Source organism: Triturus cristatus, chromosome 4_1 (assembly GCF_964204655.1).
Source record: "Triturus cristatus chromosome 4_1, aTriCri1.1, whole genome shotgun sequence".
Lineage (NCBI taxonomy): Eukaryota > Metazoa > Chordata > Amphibia > Caudata > Salamandridae > Triturus > Triturus cristatus.
This window is the reverse complement of record NC_140585.1, coordinates 1,206,294,082-1,206,320,034: the sequence shown is the minus strand read 5'-3', so window position 1 is coordinate 1,206,320,034 and position 25,953 is coordinate 1,206,294,082. Positions and strand designations below refer to the sequence as shown.

The 25,953-nt window shown below is 45.1% G+C and overlaps 2 protein-coding genes across 4 annotated transcripts in view; one reads left to right on the top strand and one right to left on the bottom strand.

Annotated features, from left to right (window-relative positions):
• Positions 1–23,499, bottom strand: part of LOC146856404 (ATP-dependent 6-phosphofructokinase, muscle type-like) — a 334,110-nt gene extending 310,611 nt beyond the window's left edge. The window contains exon 1 of one of the 2 annotated variants that reach the window (XM_085654532.1): positions 23,294–23,499. The gene's annotated coding sequence lies outside the window, so the exon portion shown is untranslated. Of the gene's footprint in view, positions 1–22,412; positions 23,004–23,293 lie in introns of those variants that run through there. The other variant, XM_085654533.1, reaches the window with a different exon arrangement.
• SENP1 (SUMO specific peptidase 1) overlaps positions 23,032–25,953 on the top strand; it is a 164,878-nt gene continuing 161,956 nt past the window's right edge. For both annotated transcript variants that reach the window (XM_085654535.1, XM_085654534.1), the window contains exon 1: positions 23,032–23,159. The gene's annotated coding sequence lies outside the window, so the exon portion shown is untranslated. The remainder of the gene's footprint in view (positions 23,160–25,953) is intronic.

The window sequence follows — 25,953 nt, the reverse complement described above, 5'->3', positions numbered from 1 at the left end:
TTATTGCAGGAAACACAATCTGATTGATCACAATCATGCTTTTAGACACTTTTTAATGCTTGAATCAGATGAATTAATTTTTAGAGTTACTGGCTTCCTCAATGCAATTGTACGTTCACGCAGGTCTTTGAAAATCGAGTAATTTTATTTTGTATCTTGCACATCAAAGCCTAATTTACATAAATTTAATGCTTTGCATCTGTTTACATATGCATTTTTGCACTTTGAAGCCTAATTTGCACAAACTTAACGTACCATACTAGTTTACATATGCATTTTGCACTTTAAGGCCTAATATGTATAAACATAATGCAACATGTCTGCCTTGCTCCTATAAAACCAGAGGTTACATCTCAGCATATTTTTATATATTGTATGTATATGCATAGTTTAGTAAGAAAGTATATTTGTATTTTATTTGTTGTCTTTGTAAGTCATACTTTTTGTTACCTATCATAAATAGTGGCCCGAAATTGAAGTATCAAACTGTGTATTTTAACTTGGATCTTGTGCTTTTATGGATGATTTTTTGAAATCCGAATAAAGTCTATTTGAATTGAATTGAATTTGTTAAGACATATAATTTTTAAGTCTTGCCTACCAGACAGAACGCTGTCTGACTGCGAAAGACCTATTGAGGGCTTACAAAGAACTTACAGGGGCTTAAAACCCACCAATGCTTACCATTGGTTGACATTACTGTCACTCCGATTTGGTTTTTTCTAACCCTTTGGCTTTCCTTGTATCATCTTGTCCATCTTATGCTTGTCCCTCTGCTGGAGGATAGCCTTTTTACCGTCACTTTGACTGGTTGACTTGTATTCTTTCACTGCTCACCTTTAGGGAACTTTTTTCTTTCGGTAAGGCACTTAATGAGTGTTGCTGTCTCACAGGTGTGCTGCTCGCTCACCCTCTTGTGTACTTCCCTTCCACTTGCTCCATCTTGCTCTTTACCTCATGTGCTTCCAACTGTCCCAGTGATGCCCTCACCTTCATTTGCGTCTCCCAGCTCTGTGTTGCTCTCACCCTCATGTGCTGCTCACTCTTGCTCTCTTATGTACTTATCCCCCACCCTGTGTTCTTCTCTCCACTGTGTGTTTCTCACTCCTCCCTCCTCGTATGGCTCTCTACTGCAAGAGTTCCCCCTCCCAACCTCTGCGGTCCTTTTTTGTTTGTGTTGCGCTTTTGCAGGTAAAAATGTATTTTCAATTACTGAACTAAATGGCATCCGCTCTTTTGAATCGATAAAAAAAAGCAAATGCCGCCTATGTCATTTTGCATGCGCATGCATATGTCATTATACATGCGCATGCCAGTGGAATGATGTGACCACCACTGCCCCCTTTTTAGGTCTCGCCTACGCAGCGTGCAAGCGCTGCATAGGAGGGGACCTCTTGCAATCGATCACCAATTTTGCCTAAATGCGTGCACGTTTTGCATTGCTTTGTATTGCAACTCGTGCACGTCTGGCATTACCCTTGCGGGAGCGAGCAGCGGCACCATCTGTTGGCAATTAATGCCCTGCCGCTGATCACTCCCGTAAGGTAAATGCCAAATGTGCACGAGTGGCAAAACAACTCAATGCAAAACATGCACGCTTTTAAGCAAAAGTAAACGCTGTGCGTGTCTGGTCCCTGTTACCATGCAGAGACTGCTTGTTTTACATTTGTTTTCATCTTGTTGGTTGGCCTGCTGGGGTTGCCTTCCGTCCTGGCTAATCTTGCTTGTAGTAGCGTGCGCAGAGCTCTGGGCCTCTGTGTGAACAGACCTGCACCAAAACTGACTCAGTGTCGCCGTTAGTTGTCCTAGTCCTCCACAGATGCAGGGGCATGCTTTTACTGCCAGTGTTGTGTGTGCTGCGTGATCACAAGTGCGTCAGGAGCTGTGGTCCCTGCTGGGTTCTCCATCCTCCTACAGGTGAGAGCCAGGGCTTTAAGTGGGCCGGGTCCTGCCGGTGCTCTGCATTGGCAGTTCTATAAAGCAGTTGCCAAACCGGGTCTCTATAGGGCTCTCCATTTTTGGCCTCAGGGTGAAAAAAGAAATCTTACCTCTGCAGCAGTGCCACTCGTCACTGCTTTTGAGGTACAACCAGAACTGCAGAATTTCGAATTTGAGAACCATGATTGAATCTCGGCGTGCTCAAAATCCTGGCATTCTGGGCACATCACTTCTCCCAGTGCCTCAAAACATGAATGTGATCTTGTGTAATTTAACCGGTGCTCCTGCACAGTGATCCAATGTCTTGGTGTGGAGTTCGCGCTATATAAAACTGCAATAAACGCTACTCCATCATGTTTTAACATTTGTTTTCATCTTGTTGGTTGGCCTGCTGGGGTTGCCTTCCGTCCTGGCTAATCTTGCTTGTAGTAGCATGCGCAGAGCTCTGGGCCTCTGTGTGAACTGACCTGCACCAAAACGGACTCAGAGTCGCCGTTAGTTATCCTAGTCCCCAACAGATGCAGGGGCACAGCCGGCTAGGGCATGCTTTTACTGCCAGTGATGTGCGTGCTGCGTGATCACGAGTGTGTCAGGAGCTGTGGTCCCTGCTGGGTTCCATCCTCCTACAGGTGAGAGCCAGGGCTTTAAGAGGTCCGGGTCCTGCCGGTGCTCTGCACTGGCAGTTCTATAAAGCAGTTGCCAAACCGGGTCTCTATAGGGCTCTCCATTATTGGCCTCAGGGTGAAAAAAGAAATCTTACCTCTGCAGCAGTGCCACTCGTCACTGCTTTTGAGGTAACTTCAAGGAGACTCGTTATAGTTCTTCCAGTCTCAACATTTCAGAAAGGAAGCATTTTCAATGTTATATACAAGGAAGCCGTAGTTGTTGCTGATTTATCTTACACAAACAACAACCATTGGCAAATCCAATAGCCCTGGCTTGCTGTAGGTGTAATGTTACTTGCTTTATCCGTATTATATATCTGTATGCAATGACAGAAGCAGCAAAATACAAGTTGTCGTACAAGACCACCAGCAAGGCTCTGTTTAATGGCGCTGTGCGTCTTAATCTCCACGCCTGTCCAACTGCAGGGTTGACTGTGGCGTTACAACCAGAACTGCAGAATTTCCAATTTGAGATCCATGATTGAATCTCGGCGTGCTCAAAATCCTGTTTCTGGGCACATCACTTCTCCACGTGCCTCAAAACATAAATGTGATCTTGTGTAATTTAACCGGTGCTCATGCACAATGATCAAATATCTTTCTGTGGAGTTCGCGCCACATAAAACTGCAATAAACGCTACTCCATCATGGTTGTACATTTGTTTTCATCTTGTTACTTAGAGGAGTCGAGCGAAATGCTGCGCATGGGCGGCCTGCTGTGCCACTTCTTTTCAATCTCCTAGTACTTGGGCCGGCTCCTCAGGCGTCTCTCCCGACCCAGCTGCACAAAAAACCTCTTGTGTGCCTGCGCAAATAGACGCTCTTCCTCACACTTTTCAGGTTACTGCTACTTCACTTTGACTCCAGAGAGCACTTCAGCTGCATGCTGCAGATCCTCGCTGCACCACCTACTACCCCACTGCCGGGGTCTTTAATGGTGCACTTGTGTGTGCCCCCGACCGAGGCTAACAGAGGGCACCTTGGCCCCAGCACTGCAGCGATTCGTATTCCTCGAAAGCGTTTGCCTCGAGGTTAACTGCAAACGTATAGCACTCTTCAAAATTTCACCATGCAGCACGCTGTTTATTTGCAGTCTGCACCCATTATTGTGTGCCACTCTGCTTGTGCAAATTAACAAAGCAGTACTTTCTTTTAGCTACATAAATAAAAATATTCCGATTTTGAAACGCAACAGTCACTTTATTTTCAGGTGCCATTTACGGGTGCTTTTTGTTGTACATGTTTTGTGTTTAACGCACTATTCATTTATTTATAGCCTGTAAGGTTTATTGCTCAATTTTTCTCATTTTTGTGCTGGAATGAGGGGAAAAGACTGAATTGGTGTTAGTTCAAATGCAGAGCGGCAGGGCTGTTTCAGAGGTCTCCCTTCTGGTGCTCTTCGCCCCACATCTGTGCTTTTATGGCTCTCTCACCAGTGGGCCTCTTTGCTTCGCTAGGTGGCTCTTTTCCATAAATGAGCTCCCTGCCGAGATTCATGGCTGTGTCTGCTACTCCACCCTCCTACAGTGAGCCATTAGACTTCACATATAATGTCACGAGGGCAGTGTCATAAACTCAGCACACTAGCAGATCAAGACTTTGTATTTAGATTACTGTGAACTTTGTATGTCTGAGTTCTAATCCTATTTCAAGAAACATGTTTAGAGTTTGCATTTTTAAATATTTGAAATGCTGCTGAAGCTGTATTCATTAAATCTGCATTCGCCACCTAAATTATGTTTAAAAAGTTATTTCTTTTCCAAGTCATGGGCAAGGGATGGTTTGAAGTACTGCATCCAAATTGCAATATCACCTGAAACCCTTCATTTAAGTACTTTTTCTGGCAGCATCTCCAGGATATGGTCTTCAGCCACAACAGTGTGCGAAGTTCAGAGTCTATTTCCCTGAATATTGTTCTAGGGAGAGGGTGATATTTGTTTTGTACCACATAAAGGAATTGAGGCAAGGAAATCATCTTAAACATGGCTGCCCGCCCCATTATAGTGAGCAGCAGCTCTCTCCACCTGTCCATGTCTTGTTTAAAATTCGATAGTACACACAGGATGTTGTGTGAATGACAGAACGCTGTATAAGGCGTAAGAAAGATCCCACTGTAATGGAAACCTTCCATGGCAATATGGAGGTCTCTTGGTAATGGCGGCTATTCCGTTGTGTGATTCGGGCTATATAGTATTGATTTGTGGCAGTTTACCTTATATCCCGAGAACCAACCGTATTCCTCTAGGATTTGAAACACCGTGGGAATCGTTGTGTCTAATTTCGTGGCAAACAGGAGGATATCGTCTCCATATAGTGAGATTTTTTCCTCCGCTTGTTCATCGTTGTAACCCTAAAGTCCCTTACCCCTGGGTGTTGTCTGATTGCGCATGCTAAGGTTTCGATTACGAGTGCGAACAGCAGTGACGACAGGGGGGCATCCCTGCCTGGTTCCACTGGAAATCGGGAATGTGTGAGAGATCCTGCCATTGACTTGCACTGCTGCTCTTGCTGCATTATATATTAGGGACACCCATTTCCAAAAAGTTCGAGCCGAATCGATATTGTACTAGTGCGGCGTCTAGGAAGGGCCAATGTACCGTGTCAAAAGCTTTCTCTGCGTCTAGTGCTCGAAAAGTGTGCGGAGTGTTGCGGCTTCTAACGGCCATCATCCAACTGTGTGCTCTGCAGAGATTCCATCTAGTTGCCCGACAGGGGATGAAACCAGATTGGTCGCAATGGATAAGGGTCGTTATGACATGCAAGAGTCACGTGGCAAGGATCGTCGCAAGGATTTTGACCTCTGTATTAAGCAGTGAGATGGGACGGTAAGAGTCACACCTTTCTCTGGGTTTACCCTTCTTATGAATAGTGACAATGGTAGCAGTCCGGAAGTCTGCTGGGAGGATACCTTTTTTGTATGCATCTTGATAAAGACCCAAGAGGTGAGGGCTCAGTAGAACTTTTCATTTTTTAAAGAGTTCGGCGGGTAGTTAGTTTAGGCCCGGGGTTTTGCCGGGTCTCCACTGGGACACAACCTCTCCCACTTTCGCCAGTGTCGGGTCTTCGTCCAATGCCTTCATGTTACCCTCATCTATTCTAGGGACTGAAATGCCTGTGAGGTATTTATCGATATCGTCTGTGTTACTGAATATTTTCCTACCATAACATTCTGCATAATGTTTGGCGAATGTGGACCCTATTTGTGCGTCTGTGGAGAGTGTCTCCCCGTCGTCAACAATGGAGCCAATCCACCTAGTGTCTGTTTCCTTTTTGCTAAGCCAGGCAGTTAGTTTTCCGGCCAAGTCCCCTACTACAGTCAAATGGTGCAGTGTTGCTAATCTCTGTTGATTCGCCGCATCCTGGGCCAGTTCGCGATATTCTAGCCTAAGGGCTTCTAATTGTCCGGAGGTCAACGGATCTGGCCTGTCCAGAACCTGCCTTTCTAGTGTGAGTATCCGGCATTCCATCTGCTCCATCGTATCCCTCTCTTTCTACTTTTCCCACGATATCTGGTCTCTCAGTACACTTTTGTACGCTTCCCACAGTGTAACCCCAGAGTCCACAGTGCCCTTATTCTCTTGGAAGAAGATTTCTGTGTCTGTCTGGAGACCCAGTATAATCTCATCCTTTTGTAGATCCCATGCATTCAATTTCCATGCCGGCTGGAAGTCTCGAGTTCTGGACCCCAATTGAACCCACAGGGGTGAGTGGTGAGACAAGCCCATCGCAAGGTAGTCAGTCCAGCTCGCCCGAGGCGACAAAAACATAATCCAGTCTAGAGTAAACATTGTGGGCCCCTGAGAAATATGAATATTGTCTGGTGTTTGGATGCTGGGATCTCCATGTATCAGTGACCCCGAGTGTGTCAGCGAAGCGAGCCAACAGTGTGATACCAGTGTTTCTGTCATGGTTTCCTGACAAGTCTGCCACAGTGCACATGACATAATTGAAGTCTCTCCCTACCACGTGGAGGGATGTGGGGGTATTCTCTAGGAATATATATGCCCCTTTGAGGAGTACAAGGGGGTTTAGTCGGGGGGGTGCATATGCACATATGATTGTGGTATTATGTCTGCCCCATGTGCCTGTTACACCTGCAAACCTGCCACTCATGTCCACCCATTTATGGGTTATTTCAAAAGGGGTGATTTTTTTACCAGGATTGCAACACCTCTAGATCTGAATATGTAGCCGGCGTGCGCCAGTACTGTGTATAAAGCCCTCCCAAGAAAGTTACACTGGGTGCCCTGTAGGTGTGTTTCCTGAAGTAACACTAAATCTGGGCGTATGCTCTATATATATGGGGCTATCAGTCCCCGTTTTATCCTATCTTTTAGACCATTTACGTTCCACGTTATAACCGAGATGGTCCGTTCTCCTATGGGGGTAGACATGGGTACATCAGTGATTGAAGGGCGGTCTTTCCTGTGCATGCCTAATTTTGGGTATGGGTCCCCAAGGTTTCAGGTGTAGTGTCTGATTACAGCAATTCCTGTTACCTGGTCCTACCACTTTAACAAAAAGCGCCAGCGAATTCAAAATGCTTCAGCCCGGCTGAATCTTTTATTAGGCGTCACATGTCCTGGAACTAAAGACATCTACACTTGCTTCCAGTGAAATATTGGGTCTTGTTCAAGTCTCTGGTCATCGCTCTCAAGATTGTGCACCACAAATTTCCTATCCTGGTGGGAAGGTTTTATCAATATTCTGTTTCTTTACATCTTAGTCCCACAGTAAAGTTTTTATTCTCCATCCCTTGGATCAAGACAACTTCTTATGGCAGCTGTTCCTTTTCTTGCACCTATGCAAAAGAGTGGAATAAACTGGCATTTGAACTGAGATCTTTACCTATAACTTCACCCTTTACAAATTCATATTTTTAAAAAGGCATGTGGTGTTTAGTTATTTGTTTTACATTCTTCTCCTTTAGAGCACTAACAAGCTCCGTAGTCCGCTGCACTTTATAAATTACAAATAGAAATCGACCTCCATAATGATCTTAGTAGCATGCTGATGATACTCATCTATTCCAAAGAATATACTCTGTGGACTCCTTCATTCAAAAATGTCTTGAGTAAATTATCTGCTGGATGATGCTACACAAACACTGTTTCTACTGATATCTGAAGGAAACCTTTACATCACTATGCTGGATTACCTCCCTCAAGAGGTTAGGTGTTATACTCAGGGTCAGTATCCATGTTGATGAATAAAACAAAAAAATACTTTTAGGGGTATCAACTGAAGATGCTATCAGTGCTCTAAGTGGGCTGGGTCTTGCCGGTGCTCAGCACCGGCAGTTCTATAAAGCAGGTGCCGAACCGGGTCTCTATCCGGCTCTCAGGGTAAAAAGCAGTACCACCCTTTGCTGCTTTTGAAGTAACTTCAAAGAGACTCGCTATAGTACTTTCACAGTCTCATCATTTCAGAGCTGAAGCATTTTTAATATGCTATACAATGAAGCCATAGTTGTTGCTGATTTATCTTACACAAATAACAATCATTGGCAAAGCCAATAGCCCTGGCTTGTTGTAGGTATAATGTTACTTGTTGCATCAGTATTATATAGCTGTATGCAATAACAGAGGAAGCAAAATACCATTTGAGCGGCACATCGTGCAAAGCACAGATTTTTAGCTTGTGTATATTTAAGCCACGCCATTAATTACAACGGCCTCGCCCCTTTGAGAGACTCCCTATTTTTTACATTCCACTTCAAGCCTTGGATGCTGTGGCAATTGAAACCATATATTTCAAAGCAAGACCTAACTACACTAGTGAGAGCATTGGTTTTCAGAAGAATAAACTATGACACGCTCTGGTGAACAGCCTCCCTAGGCCAAGATTAGATCCACTAAAAGCTATTCTTTATTCTGCTGACCGACTAACTGCAGGCAGCAACCGCAAAGATCACTTTTCTGGCTTCCACTTAAAGCAAGATACCATTATAAACAAGCAAGTGTTAAGTACAAAGCAGTTCATCTAAACACCCAAAATATCTTAGAATAAAACTTAAAACATGAGTTCCTTAGCTTAGTGGATATCAATTCCTTAGATCTGAAAGCAGTGGGATTTATGACCACGGAAGAGAGTAGGGAAGTGACCAAAGTAGAGTTTTTATCATGTGTTATTGCTAATCTGATGTGTAAGGCAGAGGAGAGTTAAACTCCTTGGTTTTAATGATAAGTGAGGGATCCGAAGTGCAACTACTGAATAACCAGGTATTAGAAGTCCTACCAGAACACGGAGGTTTAGTGGAAAACCAAGTATGTGTACAACAATAACTGGAAACAAAAAATCTTTCCTATAAATGTGATAATCAGGGTAAATCTGTGCTACGATACATTACAAACAGAGAGATTATGCATATTGTTTTAGTAAATGATATTTACCAAAATGCAGGTGCTGGTTGCTGGCTTGAATCCAGCAATTAATATTCTGTTTTGAATGAGTATGAGGATGTTGAAACCTGACTGAATCAAGACTTTTCTGCATAGGATTTTGAATATTCTCGCAACCTAAAATTTTGCAGACAGAATATACTTGAATATTTGCAGTGTGTGGGGTGGGCAAATTTGAGCATTTGTTAAATGAATACCATACAATTCTCCAGCAGGAAACTTGGCTGCGTGATAACACAAATAGTTATGGTTTTGTTTACTTCTGTAAACCAGGTCATGTTAGAGGAGAATGGAGACTAAGTGGGTGTCCTCTTACACGAATTTCCACAAGGATAAATCTGTAGTGCAAAGAAATATTGACATGGAAAGTTAATGGTTACAAATATTAACTCTAGAAGTAAACAGACAAAGATTGTAAGACAATTTTAATTTTAGCAAATATATATCGCTGTAAAGAGGTAAAAGCAAGATCGATCAAGTTCTTGGAGATACTCAAAATTCAGTTATGTAAAGTAAGGTCAGAATACCCAGATGGCATTTTGATTATAGCAGGTGATTTTAACCTAAAATTCACCTGGAAGATGATTTCAATAATGAATACAAAAGAAAATACCAGAAGAAGGTCTATGAGGTTTTGTATAAACATACTAGAACTACATAATATCCCAAGGGCAGTTCTCTCCATTGTTTTTTTTCTTCGGAAAATGCCAGTATTATGTGCGACTTGTGAGGTAGAAATTGATTAATATGCTTAAATGGTTGCTTTGATTTGGATACATCGACGGGTGAACTTTTCGGTATGGGTTTCATCATTGCCCCATGGATTATATGCTTGTTCCTTCTGAAGTTTTTTTATTTTATTTTAATGTAATACGTCATAGAGGGAGCAATCAGAGGGTATTTTACAAGGTAGATTTATTTGAAAGGAAGCAGTGGATAGTGTCCTAAATATGAATTTTCCAAGAAGAATAAAAACATATTTGGTTGCAAGGAAGCTTCCGATCTTAAAGGAACACCAACTGACCTATGAACACTTTAACTTTTTCTCCTACACAGATAAATTAGGTTGGTTTGTAGCCCTTTTAGCTAATCTGCTTGCATGCATACAATTACAGATAAGATTTGTCAATGATGGGAAGAATATCCAGTCAAGAAACCCTTAATCGAAGTGGCTTGATCAAGACTGCAGGGATTTTAAGGATGTGCCTCAGAAAACACAGCTCGCATATAGAAGAGGGTCGGGGCTTGTAAGCATAGACCACATCAGAAGCTTAATAGACAATGTAAGCAAGTTATTATAATTGGAGGCCAGAAAAAATGTTGGGGGTCTGGGAAACATATTTGGTGCTCATGCCGGGTCTGCAACACATTCGATACCTGAAGATAATTGAGTGCTGCAGGTGCAAAATGTTTATGGTCTGCCCCTTTAAATGTAGTGAATCATATGTTATGCTCTTTGGAAAACATAAAAGAAACAATATCATCTCCCAAGTTGAGTACGGCTGCAGGGCATGATGTTGTTCCTGTGGGTATAATTAAAGTGAAAAAAGAATGGTGGGCAAAGAATTTTGAATTTGTATTCCATTGGATAGTGAAACAGGTAAAATTCCCGATACTTGGAGGGGTCTATCATTAAACTTCCACTGCAGAAAGAGGATGGGTGTACGTCAACAAATTATAGTCTAGTTAGACTTTGAGATGTCTCTGAGAAGATCTTCTTCAAAATATTGCTTTTCCAAAATCAAGGAATGGGTGTCTATTCATTATTGTTTACCCTTAGAACAAGGAGGTTTTTGAGCAGGCCATTCTACAACTGATCATTGCTTAGCTCTACGGTCAATTATAAATAAGTCCATTGAGCTAAATAAAAGGCTATGTTGCTGCTTTGTGAATTTTCACACAACGTTCTATATGGTTGAAAGATGGAAGTTATGGAATAAATTGTGATCTTGGAAAGACTCCCACAGCTTACTGATGTTAATATCAAATTGATATATATCGAACTGAATACAAGTCGAATGGAGATATATATCAACTGTACTGCACCATGAATGTGCATTAGCTCTGATTCTTTTCAGCCTATATCTGACCGATTTACCTAGCGCATTAAATGCTACAAGATCCTTTTCTCCTAAAATGGGACATATCCATAATAGCCATATACCCTGTTTAATGTATGCTGATAACCTTGTTTTGTTAGACTATACGTCCGGGGGACTTCTGATAGAAACTGGATATTCTAGCTGAATATTGTAAAGAAAAACTTTCAAAGATAAATATGGAAAAACAAAATTTCCAGTGTTTGGAGGAGAAGTGGTTCAATTTAGTTGGCTTTTAGATGGGTTAAAAATAGAGTAAGTCAGATTTCATATATATTTAAGATTGCTCTTTTCTAAAAACTTAATAAGGAACGAATACACAAAAATATTAAAAACCAGAGGACTTTTACAGTCAAGTTCCCTCGTTAAGTTTAACCAGCCGCGGGCGCTGCAGGTAAGAGCAGAGGGGCTGGCTGGGGAGGGATTTCGAGAGACAACCACAAGGGAACATTTTTTAAAAATTGATTGATTTTCCTTCGTGGTCATCTCTCGAAATCCCGCCCAGCCGACCCCACCGCCCTTACCTGCAGCGACCGCTGCTGAGTTTAACTCAGTTTAAGAAAATCTCTCACTTGCACCTCTTCTAAAAGTGTTTTGCACAAACTCCCTCCTTTAGCACTTAGTGGATCAGATACTTTTTGTGTCTCTAGTTGCCAAGGGTTTGCACCTTATCCAAGTAGGGACCCTTCCTTCTAGTCAGGATATGGGAGTTACACCCCTGCTCACCCCCTTGGTAGCCTGCAATGAGCAGTCTGGCTTATCTTAGAGGCAGTGTGTAAAGCATTTGCACATAACCAACAGTAATACAGTGTAAGCACTACAAAAGGACACCACACCAGTTTAGAAAAATATCCAATATTTGTATATATTTCAGACAAGACCAAAAACGATAAAAATCCACAATACAGTATTTAGAAATCTTCAGTTATCAAAATAACCTTGAAAAACAGTTTCTTGAAGTCGATAGCTCCCTCAGGGGCTATTACGGCCTTGTGAACAAACAAATCCAAACAGTTCTGGCTGACCGCGGCGTCGCAGGCCAGTTACGGTGTTGAGAAGACCTTTAGAAATGCAGGGCGTCGGCGACCCCTCCTAGAGCTTCCAAAAGCATGGCGTCTGCAAGCGTCGGTTTCAGAGGTCGGTGTAGGAGTCGTCGTCCCTTGAAGTCACACGCGTTGCAGATTGAACTCCTCGCGGTTGAAGTCAGGAGCGCTGGCGTTGGGTGCTAAGTTGCGAAGTGCAGCGGTGCGGCGTGCGATGCCCTCAGGTCGTGGTGAGATCAGCGGCTCGGTGGCGTCGTCAGATGGTGTAGTCGGTGAGACCAGGGTCGCGGTGCGAAGTGATGCGGTGCTGGCAGGTCCCGGTGCAAGCAGCGTCGTCGTCGTTGCTGAAGCGTTGTCATCGGCTGACGAACTGGAGTGGATGGCGCCGGCGTCGGTATGCTAAGGCTGCAGTTCGGGATGAGGGCGGTGCGTCGTGTAACTTTACGAGCTGGGCCCCAAAACCACGGTGCAGGCAGCGGCGTCGATTTCGGTGTGGAGCGGCATCGTCAGGATTACCAAGGCAGCGCCGTGAAGCAAGGTGATGCGGAGTGTAGTGCCCACAGGTCGCAGTGCGAGCAGCAGCTTGGTGGCAGCGTCAGCAGGCGTTGTCGGTGAGACCAGGGTCGCGGTGGGGCGTTAACCTCTGTGGTGCCTTCAGGACACGGAGTAGCCGCAGCGGCGTCGTAGACGGTGTCGGGTTGCTTTTTCTTCTGTTGCAGCACAAAACACACAGTCCCCAGTGCTGAGGGCAGAAGAACTTGAAGTCTTTGTTGTTCCTGAGACTTCTTGAACAGGGGGTACGCTCTACCTCAAGCCCTTGGAGAAACGCACAAAAATAGATTGCAGAAAGTTTAGTCCACTGTTTTCACTGCCCAAGACAGAAGCAGCCACTGCAGGCCAACACAGAAAAGCACTCAGCAAAGTGGTAGTTCCTCCTCACAGCTTCACCAGCTCTTCTTCTTGGCAGTCTTCTTGGTCCAAAAGAGTTCTAAAGTTTAGGGGTTTGGGCCCCACTTTTTATAGCCTAAAATCCTTTGTCCTCTCAGGCAGAGAGTGTCTATGCCTAGCCAGAACCAGTTCTGCCCCCTCTGGTATTGCTTCCAGGCAGGAGGTGGAAACGGCATTGTCAGAGGCAGACAGGACCTATTCAGGTGTAAGGGAAATCTCCTCCCATCACTCTAAATGCAGACCAAGCCTATTCAGGTCCTAGTGAAAACTCCTTCCACTACTCCCAAATGCAGCCCAGGTCTATTCAGCTCAGCCCTGACTCATTCAGGAAAGGTAGGACTACCTGCCCCTGCTCTGGCGCGAAACTGGACAAAGGGAAGTGGGTGTAACCACCCCGTCCCCTGACCCTCCTAGAGGAGTGGTCATAGAGCTAGTCCCTCCCCTATCTTCACTATAAGATAGCAAGCATTGCCTTTACAAATCAGATAACCCTGGACGACGCTCTACAAAGAAGAATCTTGGTCCTTCGACGTTCCACTACCTTTGGAAGACAGAAGAATCTCCCTTGGAGTCAAGGAGTGACTCCCCTGCTTGGCAGGCACCAAAAACCTTAATCAACTGTTGCAAACTTTCCCGCTCCCGCTGGAGTTCGAAGTCCCTGCAGCCCCAGAAGTGGATTTCCTGACTTCTCGACGGCCATTGTGAGTCCCCAGCAGAGCTGTGGCGAGTGGACCCCACGAGTGACGAGGAACAGCAATACCCGGGGACCGGGCACTATTGTAGAGTGCAAACCCTAAACAACGTTCTACGAACTTGTGCATTGGACCATTTGTGGCCCAAGCCTCCAGCAGGTCTTGCACCAAAAATCAGCTGCCAACCCCGTCCCGAGTGACCGTGGGCTCCTGTGAAGCATTTCTTGAGGCGGCGTCTTGGATCACTTGCCCGTTGGCAAGTGGGTCTCCCAAAGACTTTCTCAACGACTCAAAGGGCTCTCCTGGTTGCTCCAGGCCTGCGCGACGCGACCCGACACCAAAAAACACCTATGCACCCGGCTTCCCTGGGTGAGGTAACTCGTGCCCTCCGGTGCCCAAGTGTGTGTTGGCCCTCGAAGTACTTACCTTGTAAGTGGCTTGCTTGTAGTCTTCCTCGAAGTACCCTAGAACTTTAAAAATCTAACCGCGACTTGCACCATTATAACCAATAGGAAACCTGTGGCAGTGTTCACACACTGCACGCGTCTCCCGTGGGCCTGTTACTTACCTGCTAACACTACAGTAGTGAAGCCCCAGCGATTCCCCAGGCCCTAGGCCTTGTTATTTTGCAAGTCGACATCCTTATACCACTTTCTTAGTATATGGTCTGGTACGCCCCTAGGGCCCCAGCCATATTTGTGCTTAATTTATTGTGAAACGTTGACATTTGAATGTGTACCTGGTTTCTAATCTCATAAAGAGATTAGTAGAGTGTGTCTAGTAATAAATACATATATATTTGATATATATACCTGTGTGGTGTCCTTTCATTTGGTAATTCAAGAGATTATAAGGTAAAACAAGCTGCTTTACATTCCTCTGAGACTTAGCCTGAAGGCTGCTCTCCACAGCTACCACTAGGATAGCTTTCTTTAAAAGGTTTTCTTAAACCTATCTACCATAAGAGTCGAATTGGACTGGTGCAAGGTGGCCACTATAACTAGTGACCAGCATATGCCAGGCCAACTTCTCACACCGTGGCTTAGAGGCTGCAGCAGTTTATGAAGCCTTAATTCGCTGACCCTTCTCTGCAGCAGGCTCAGGCCTGCCTGTGGTCCTAGCTGTCTGATTATCTCTTAACATCCCCCCCCCCAGAGAGGCCCTGGGCAGAGCCTGGCTGCAGGAGACGGGGCTACAGCAGCCTCGCCTGGTGAGCACTGTGGGGGCAGAGAGGACAGGCTGGAAGAGAGGCAGGGAGAGGGAAAGGAAACAAGAAGGCAGTAGGAGAGGGAGAAAGAAGGCTTAAAGAACGAGAGGGAAAGAGGGAGCGACAGAACAAGAAGCAGAAAGAGGGAATGAAAGAGCAAAGCGGAGGGGGGATGATAAAACGAGAAAGAGCGAATGAAAGTGAAACCAGCAAAGAGGGAAGGCTCGAGTGAAACAGAATGAAAACCAAAGATGGAACGGAAGAAAGACACAATAAGAGGAAATGATTGAGCGAGACTCAATTAACCAGGCCACTCGTAATCAGGGCCTTGGAAGGAATGAGAGAGAGGTGGAGAAAGAGAGAATATGCGTGAAACAGAATCAGGAAATGATAGAAAGCACAAATAAAAAAGAAATGCTATATTGAAAATGAGTAAGAGGAAAAGATAAAGCAAAACAGAGAGATAATAAAAGAGCAGTGTAGAGAAAAAGAAAATGTTAGACCGAGACATGAAATTCGCGGCCCGCGAAAGTGAAAGTGATCGTGATCAAGCGCGGCGGAGGAAAGACACATGGCAGATGCGCACGTGCACACTCACGTGCGCGCAAGCTTTAGGCCACAGGCAGCACTTTGAAAACCCGTACATGCGCTGGATCAGGCGAGACCTAAAAATGTAGGTAAAATTACAATTTTTATGAGTGAGACCGGGCCCGCCATAGTCAATGGAAGTGCATTCCAGCGAGTCACGCATCCGGTGATATGATCCATTGTACGCCCATAGTTCAGCCGCATTAACTCCTCCCGTTCCGCAGTAACAGTGATCCCTAGATATCGCACCTCGTCAGGATGCCATGCTATTGGGTAGTCTATAGCAACGGGTGTAGCAGCTGCAGTTAGTGGGAAAATTTGGGATTTAGCCCAATTTATATGGATACCTGAAATGCCCCCAAACCTAACAAATTCCCTGATTCAAGTTTTGTCACGGCTCTTTGACAAAGAGTGTGACATCATTTGCGTATAAGGGTATAAGTATGGGGCGTAGTAGGCATCTTAGCCCTTTCTCATGGTGATGTTGTCGGAATTTTGCTGCTAGGGGCTCCATTGCAAGAGCGAATAATAGGGGAGATAGCGGACACCCCTGTCAAGTGCCCCTCGTCAGGGCGATCGGGCCGAGACATGTCCATTTATTTGGAACTTATCAGTCGGTGCCGTGTATAAGAGTCTGATATAGGCCATGAAACTGTTGGGGATCCCCATGCACTGAAGTATAGTGAAGAGGTAGTCCCATTCGACCGAATCAAAGGCCTTTGTGGCGTCTAGAAAGGCCGCCACAAGGGCCAGTTTGGGGTCTACAGTTTGAAGTATGGAGAATAGCGTCTGTAAGTTATGAGAGGTAGCCCTGCCAGGGATGAAGATGGCCTGGTCTGGCAAAACTAGTTTCTCCATGAGGAGCTTGAGCTGGTTGGCGATTAACTTGGCGAGTATCTTAGCATCTGTATTAATTAGCGAGAGGGGGCGATAAGATTCGCAACGATCTGCAGGTTTACCGGGCTTTAATAATGAGATAATGAGCGCTTCCCTCATCGTCCCAGGTAGGAGCTGGGTTTCCTGGGCTTCTAGGAAAACCTCTTTTAAAAATGTTGCTCAATGTACATTTTGTAAAAAATCTATTGGGAGGCCATCAGGCCCAGGGGCCTTCCCCGATGTCATCTGCATGATGGCTTCACGAAGCTCATCATCTTCAAATGGTGCCACCAGAAATTCCCGCTGCCCGTCTCCCAACCAGCCCAGCGCTATGTCTTCGAGCCAATATGATAAGTCCGGAGGAGCAGTTTGGCGTGAGCTATAGAGGTCCTTATAGAAGTCAGGGAAAGCCTGTAAAATATCCTGACTATCTCTATGTCGCACCCCATCGCCTCCCACCACTTCTAGGATATAGTTAGAGAAACGGAGTGGTGTTATTTCAGATGCCAGCGCTTTACCATTTCTTTCCCCCTCACCATATCTTTGGGCTGTGAAGTATTTGCCCTTAAATTTGGCTTCCAGATCCGCTGTATTGGTGTAGTCAGTTATTTTTTCTCGCAATAATGCTCTTTGGATGCCCGATGTCGCACTCCACCTGTTTTGCTACAGTTTCTTAATGTCGGTTTCTAGAATGCGTAGAGTGCGTCCCAGACCGTCCCTACATATTGAACCGAGCCCTTATTTCTAGCAATGAAGTCGGCTATTTCCTCACCTATCTCTGTCTGAAAGACCGCATCCAACAGGGCCTCCGGCACAAGTCTCCCAAGTCTCCAACATCGCGGTGTCGTAATTAAATTAGGTGGCACAATCGTCAAACACACAGGCGCATGATCAGAGTACATCTGAGCCATGTCCTCGACCGAATGTATCCAAGTGCTGATCCCGCTAGAACACACCCAGTAATCCAAACGTGACAAGGTGAGATGTCCAGCCGTGTAAAAAGAACCCTCTCTGGTGGATGGGTAGGCATAACGCCATGCATCTAGCAGCCCTTAGTCGAGAAATAATTGTGAAAGGACATCTTGTGTGTTATAGTGCTGTGGGAGAGGATTGGATCTGTCTAGGGAGGGGCGCAGGGCAATATTAAAATCTCCACCCCATATGATGTGAGTGGATCCCACTTTGACTATCTGTCCCCATAGAGCAGTGAAGAAGTCTGGGGTATCTGTATTTGGCCCGTAGCAACAGGCAAGAGTAACCGTCTGGGTGCCCAGCGTACAGCAGATTAATCAACTACGTCCAGAGGGGTCGCTGTATGTGCCTGTTATGAAGGGTGTGTTTTTTTTTAATCAATATGAGTGTGCCGCGTGAGTATGTAGAATGAGAAGAAAACACCCTGGCAGAAGCCCATTTGCTGCCAAAGCACGAAACACGACGTGGATCTATATGTGTTTCCTGAGGCATCGCTATCTGTATATTATGCCCGTCTAAATACGCCAATATGTGGCGACGTTTGCGGGGGTCACCAAGGCCCCTTACATTCCACGTGAGCATTTTGATTCGTAAAGGTTCAGTGTTTGACGACATTACCGATGATATTCTTAGATATTAGATAGGGTTGTGTGGTGATGTGTGTGACTTTGGGCACAAAGTGTGTAAATGGTCCACAATAGATGAGCATGGTGAGCGGTTGCTGTCTCTTAGGCATAAGTGCATACATTAACCCCATCCCTGCCTCCCCCTCCCACGTGTTTCCTTGCAGATCGTCATTGAAACAAGTGTCAAACCCCCAACCCTCCCCCACCCACAACAGTACCCCAAACGTGCCGGTATTCAAGTGCCCACCCAACATTCCACCCATCAAACCAGTACTGTGCAGAACCTAGTTATTTCAACCTAATAGAGTAAGTCTCTATAAAAAAGAGAAATTAGAGTAGAAACAGAAAGGGGGATCTCCCAGAAGGGGGGGGGCGCCAGTGGGCTACAACAACCCTTCCCATAGTCCAACTCCCCTGCAATGCAGTTCCCACATTCCCCAACGTAAGGGAGGGATAGAGCGGTAATGGAAGGGTGCTTGGCGAAGCTCATTTTGGTACTACCATTACCTGAACTAGAGTAGCATAAAGAAAAATCAATGGGGATAGCCCCTGCCCTACAATCATACAGCATAAATAGCATGTGAATCCCATTAGGGCACTTAGCTGTTCATGTTCGTCCTGTAGATGATGCATTACAGCAGAAAAGGGGGCAATTTCAGTATCCGCCCAGTGGGGGTCAGGGCGGCTGGAGCACAGCAGCCCAATTGGTTTGTCCAGTTTTCTATCCACGGAGAGGGCGGGACTCCTCCCCCTCGCATCTGGTAGGGAGAACAATTCGTAATCAAGTTAATCCGATGTCGGAGATGGAGATCTGGATAGACGATCCTGTCGCGGTGAACTCCGCTGCGTTGATTTCAGGAAATCTTCCACTTGCTGCGGGTTACTGCAGATGATTTGTTTCCCGTTGTGCGTAATCCGGAGCCGTGCGGAATACATGAGGGCGTATTCAATCTGGGCTTTCCGTAGTTTGATGTTTACTGGCAGAAATTTCTGTCTCGTTTCCTGCACAGCCATCACAAAGTCTGGATAAATAGTGTACTCATTTCCGTCAAAGTGCAGGTTTTTTTGTTCACGTGCTTTCATGAGGGCCACATCTCGATCCCGATAATTTAACAACCAGGCTATTATGGGACGCGGAGTATCTCCCGGAGGGGGCAGAGGGCCCAGGAAGCGGTGCGCCCTCTCCACTACCATATGCGCCGAGAAGGATTCCGCTACAAAAGTAGTGATTAATAGGCGCTCTACATAATCCTCCATACGCCCGGTGTTGGTACTTGCTGGTATTCCAAGAATTCGAATGTTGTTGCAGCGACTTCTGGCCTCTAAGTCTTCATGCTTAGACGCTATGACTTTGAATATTTTGTCCATCTGTGACATCTGCGTCTGCATTTGGGATGTGACATCTTCATTATCCGATATGCGACATTCAGCCTCCTTTATTTGCCCATCATGCTTGTCGACTTTCTGCACAAGAAAATCCAGTCTGTGGTCATTGTGTCCATTTTCCCGGAAAGATCACTAAGGCTGTAATTCATAGCCAGGAGTAGCGCTTTTACTTCATCTTCCGGGGTTGGCGAGGGGGTGTGAGACTGGTCCGTGCTGGTGTGGCCAGAGTCCACCGAGGTGGATCTAGTAGAGGTTTTCTTGTTTTCAAAGGTGAGGCGGGGCTGGTGGCCATCCGGTTTCCCCATCATGAATTATGGTGTCAGAGTCTCTATTCGGCGTCCCTTGTCAGCAGTTGCTGCTTTTGCCTCCTCTGCCTCCTCTTTACGTTTGTGCCCTACTGTTTATACCACTCTCTCCCTGTCATTGTTCTCTGCTGCTTTGGCCCGATTCTCGGCAGATTCGTGCACAACGTCTCGGGAGAGGTCCGGGACAGGCAGATTCTAGTTGGGGATGGGAGGTTCTTGTGTTACCCCATTCGGTGGTGGATGTGAGTCATAGTCGTTTACTCCTGTGTGGCATGTTCGTCAGGGTTGCCAGGATGGTGCAGGCAGGCCACCTTGAACCACAGCAGCTGGTGCGCCTAGCGGGGAGCCGGCCGGCCGGGCAAGGGTCCGTATGAGGCCGTAGCGCTGGAAGATTACCTCCACAGCTGAGTCCACTGTGCCTTTGGGTCCACGCCCGTGGGTGTATAGTCAGCGTACAGTGTCACAGCAGCACAGGACCATAAACTATCAATGACGGGGAAATGGAGACTTCGTGTTGTGCCTTGTCAAATCCCCGCCATCTCACCAGTGGGGTTGGCTCAGCACCATCCGTCCCTCAGCTGTGCACTCTCCCGTATTTGTAGGCAATTTCTAGGCGGAAACAGGCCCCATTCGCGTAACACAATTGCGGATCTGGGCCTCCGGGGGGGTTCAATTCAGCAGCTACAATTGCCAGCCCCAGTGCAGCATCGAATGTGGCAGGCCGGTACTGGAAAGTTAAAAACGGTGAAGTCGGGGCAGGCGCAGGCCGACTGGCTAGAACGCCGGTTCCGTCTTGGCGGAGTTTGTTGAAGGCCTACAGCGCGTCAATAATGGAGACGGCCCGTCGAGGGTGCTCCCTCCGCGCTAGCCACCACACCCGACCCCTCTCAGGGGCCGCCAGCATTAGACACACAAGGCAGTCTCTCGGTTGGTCTTTTGGTGCCGAAAGGGGGTCCACTCAATCCCCCGCAGAGCCAGACACGAGCTCCGTGAGCAGCAGGAGAAATGGCACCGATACTCGCGTCTCCCTCCTTCGTTCCACCGCCTCACCTGCATGGGATTACTCTGCAGTCAATTGACCCATTAGACATGGCGTATCGCAGATCTGTCCTCCTCCGTCTGTCATGTGCACCATGTGCAGCCTGGTCGGCGAGTGATCGGTACAGGGTCTGTCGCCACGTGGGATCTCTGGAGCTCCGTTTGTGTGCCACACTGCCCTATGGAACCAGAGCAGCGGTGCCTCTGTCCCCCGCAGCCAAGATTTTGCTCTAGCTGCGCCGCCGTTCCTCGGACAGTCGAGATATTCACAGCGTATCCTCTGCAACGCTCGAGGGCAAGGAATCTCCGCCTTTCAGCTCGTTCGGCAATGGCAGTGCAGGATAAATTTCGGATTTAGGTCGCCAAGCCTCCAGAGCCTCATGGGTGTGCGGCCATCTTGGATGTGCGCCACCTAGCGCCCCCCCATAACACAATTTACCCAGAGAGCATATGCACTTTAGCACTGATCAGCAGTGATAAAGTGCCCAGAGTCCTAAAACCAACAACAGTAGGTTTGGAAAAAATAGGAGGAAAAAGCAAAAAGTTTGGGGATAACCCTGCAGAAAGGGCCATTTCCAACAGTAAAAGAGATAAGTTGGATCGAATTGAGAGTAAAGTTTAAAAAGAATGTTAAATCTTCCAAGTGGGTCAATGATTCAAAATATACGTTGTGAAATGAACGTATTAGCTTGGTCAAATATGGATGGAATATATTTATTACAACTTTTTAAATAAACTTTCAGTAAATGAAAGAGTAATTAAATTATCCAGGATCTGTTGGCCGGAAGCACAACGTAGCTAGCAAAAATGGACAAGGACTCTTTTGAAAAATATAAAAGGCATTAAGAAGTACCTCTTGTTCTCAGGGAAGTTTGGTGGCTGGGACCTTTACTACTACTACTAAGGTCGTTGAGGTGCATGCATGTCCAGAACAATGGAATCCACCTAATATTTCTAGGGTGTAATAAAAAAACAGACATGGAAGCAGGCCTTCTCCAAAACTGCCCGAAAGCTCTGGAACTCTGTGCCTTTCCATTAGGAAGGCACCTAATATCAACATCTTCAAAAGGGTGATCAAGCCTTTACTTCAGGTAATATCACAAGGGAAAGGTGAAATTCCTGGTTAACCCACAGCCAGTTTTTTTGAAGATCCTGCCACACTGCAAGTATTCTTTATACGTAGTCTAGGAACTGGCAAGTGGCTACAATGATGTATGTTATTTACAATTTATTATTTTACAGAAAAACAAGCCGCATGAATACTATAAATGTGATTTTTACTGCCTAACTAGCACACATGCTGCAGGAACACTGACACTTTTATTGGGTACTTGCAGCAGGCAGACTCCTGACCAATTTGGTTTTCTGTGAATAACAAATTACATGATTAGGAACTACGTAAAACAACAATTTATTGTATAGAATCCCTATGTATGGGTACTGCACCTTTATAATATATAGCTAAAATTAGCCACATCTGAGAAAGTTGGAAACACAAATCAGGGACACTGAATTGATCTAATTAATCTGCAATAGAGTGAAGGGATTTCTAGGTCGGAGGGAGCTAAATTAGCAGTCTCGTATCAATGAGTTGACATTAGCGCTTAGTTCCTGTCAATAAATAGCACTCTGCTCGATTACAGTACTCAAACCATTTTGGTAACATGTACAGCATTGTTCTGTTTCCTATACGACCTACTTGTAGTATGCTACTGCTGCATAGGGCTCCGATGCTCATGTTTGGTACCATGACTTTACAAAACTATGTAAACAAAAATGCTAAACAGAATATGTTATTCCTCAATTTCTCTCGCTTTGACATTAGAATGGTTTTAGTTCATCATCCTGTACTCTACCTCTTGCCTATCCGTGTTGTATAGCTTGCTCAATGCTCAGTGACCTTTTTCTGTTGTTACTTGAGCGTGTAGTCTGTCTTTTATTTTAGTAGTCGTGTCATGCTTTGTTCCGTGAGGCTAAATAGCAGGTGTTCGTATTATATACACATTTTACTTGTGTCCAGTAGCTTGCGGACAAAACCGTGGTTTGAAGGTTCCCATTTGTAAAGTTATCGTTTATGTTTCATTTGTTAAGGTGTTCCCCTGTAGTAGCCTCCTTACAATTAGTATTTCGGTTGCTCACGTGGGTCTCGTCTTCCGGTGTCTTCTCTCCCCAACTGCCCGCTGTCGCTTCCTTTACCTGGTAGTCTTTCTTCTTTGTTTACGGGTGTCTTTCTTCTCTGGCTATAGTCTCCCGCTCACACGCTTTTGGCAGTCTCTCTTTTGTTTCCATGATGGCGCGGCCTACTGTACGGCAGCCGTTAGGTACCCTTGTGTTTTCCTGCAGCCGCCGCTGCCTAGAGAACCGAAAGTGAGGAGGTGAGTGTGCGGGGACTGTGAGCGACCTAAACGCTGTGCTACGGGGCGTAGGGACATAGAGAAAACTATTATTCGCCCTGTGCGAGACTCTATCCCCCCTACCGAGCTGTCATCATGGTATCCTCCATCCTTACCTGTGTGACTCCTCTTTCTCAGTCGCTTCTGGTCCTGTGACCTGCTTCTTGTCTTTTGTGGTGGTCGGCAGGACTGACCTTCAGACTCCGAACCCCTCGCATCCCAGTAGCTTGTAGCTCATTTACATAGACTTGCACCCACAGTGCACTGGTGCAGGGGCACTTAATACATTACCTTAATTGTGTCCAGTAATCTGGCTTTCACTGGAGGAGGTGGGGGCTGGCACTTTTTTCAGTCACACCTCTTGGCGGACCAAAGCCCCAAGCCCCCGATTTCTCCTCTCCTGCTGCCAACCCCTCAAATCATTCCGCAGTGCTTTCATCGTTGTGTGCATTTTACAGAACTTTACATATTTTTGACTATCTTTAATAGCTTGCATGTACCGATGAATATGTCCTACAGTTTACGTTATTGTATGCCTCTCTGACAGTAACTTATGTCACTGCTTCATGCACGCGATACTCCCCTTTCACAGACTGTAAACTGACATCAAACAATATATATCAAAAGTAAATGATGCAATGTTTTATATTAATAATTGTTTACTAGAATGTAACCTTTCGTTGCTACCTAATACGTTTTTATTTATTTATATATATATATATATATATACACACACACTTGGGTACGCAGTATTTATGTCATTACAGCATAATGGAATCGCCCAAGAATGTATGAGTGGTCTCATTGCTTAATATATATCAGGTTGGGCATTCAGGAATGTACCGTGCGTTCACATGTTCGTCTAGATTTACATCACAATATTTTCCTCAGTTGAACTATTCTACTAAGAATACACAACAAAAAACGCATATATCAAAAATTTAGAAGATTGGAACATATTTCCTCTTCTATCGTCAATAGCTAACCAAAAGACCATGTTTTATTTTCAGTGCTTTGCTTACACTTCAGTATTAATCTACATTATACCTCTTCTGGTGCTGCCAATCCGAAAGTATTCATTCCAAGTATGTACATGTGCCCCATTGATTAGTTTAAGTCGTCATATGCTGTCACTGCTCCTTTAACCTAATGTGTTTTCTACGTTTCCCGTATGGTTCCATTTTGTTGTCATGCTTCTTTCACGTAAAGCATATTTCGGAATGCATTCACTTTGATACTGAACCAGTGTTGGTACAGTTTTGTAATCTGGCATCTTTACAAATTCACGAAAAAAGTATTACAGTGCACACCAGTATTTTCAAACTTCTCTTTTCCATGTTCAAACACCGTTCCTCGCTTTTAACTTATTTAGCGTGCCACCAGACAGCAGGATCCACCCTGGCATCCCACATTTATGTACAACATCAAAACGAGGAGCGAAGTGTCCACTCCGGTGCACAGCCTGTAGAATCATTCACCATGTAAAAAGTTAGAACGGTGTATTAAAAAATTAGGAAGAAATGGCGCTCTGCAGATAAACGTAGGTAATGTGAACTTCAATGTCTGTATGGTGCAAAACAGGGAGGGGAGACCCCTGAAACCCCTCAAATTGTGTAGGACAAAAAAAAAATTTGACCTAAAACCAAGCAAAAAGAACAATCCTGTGCACACATACAATTAATTAAATCAAAATTGACATGAGTAAGTACAACTTGACAAAATAAACATCCGCATATATATTAGTAATTCTGTTTAATATGCGTATCCAGCCGACACGTGTTTCATCGTGGGACGAGTAAACCACGACTCTTCAGGGCTGGAAAGAATACAAAACATTTCATGCTAAGACATGTGCCACAAGGCAAACGATTGCAAAAATTATATTACATAATCCAAACGTAGAATACCACGCCAATGTGGAGATAAAAAAGAAGAAGAACACCACTGCTTCAAGAAGGTACTGAAGTGCTGATAAGACAAAGGTATAGAGTAAGCCTGCACCACCAATCGGTGAAAAGACACAAAGAGAGGGAAGGAAGGAAAAAAGAACGAAATTATCCCCAATGCACCAAAATCGAATGGAAGGTACAAAGGCTATATTCCCTGTGAGTACAAATTCCACAAAAATAAAATAAAACGTCCATACCTGAAGCTAAGGCCAAAGTGACAGTAGATACTGAAAAATAGAACAGTACGAACAAATAGTAAAACGAATGTGTGTTCAAAGGTCCCAAGACAATAATCCAAAAAGCAAGTCTAAAACACAGTAAACGAGAATATCTTACCCCTCCACCGGTGATAATTCCAACCCGGTAGGGTAACGCAAAATGTAAGCGGTGGGTCAGTAGATCTGGGCAAATAGGTATAATCTCTGTACAAATGAAAAATAACACACCCGATATAGATGGCACGAAAAATCGTATGTGATACGTAGGTCAGAAACCAAATACATAAATAATTCGTACCTCCCAAAATTCAGCAAAAACAAGGGTCTTAGATAGCTTCCAGCCGCCAGTCACGTATAAATCAGTGGTAAAGACAACGTATCCTTAAAAAGTAATTCCAGCCCGTAAGTGTCAGGCAACGATTTCTGCTAGAAAACGTCTATGCAAACAAGTGTCTGAAATAAAGACAAAAGCAGGAGCCAAAGTCAGGTAACGATAATGCCTCCCACGATGTTTAATCGAAGATAGAAAAGGTACCAAGTCAGCATCTATGTCGGAATCAAAAGAAACAAAATTAGAAATTTATTCGGTACTTACAAGTAGAAAGGTGT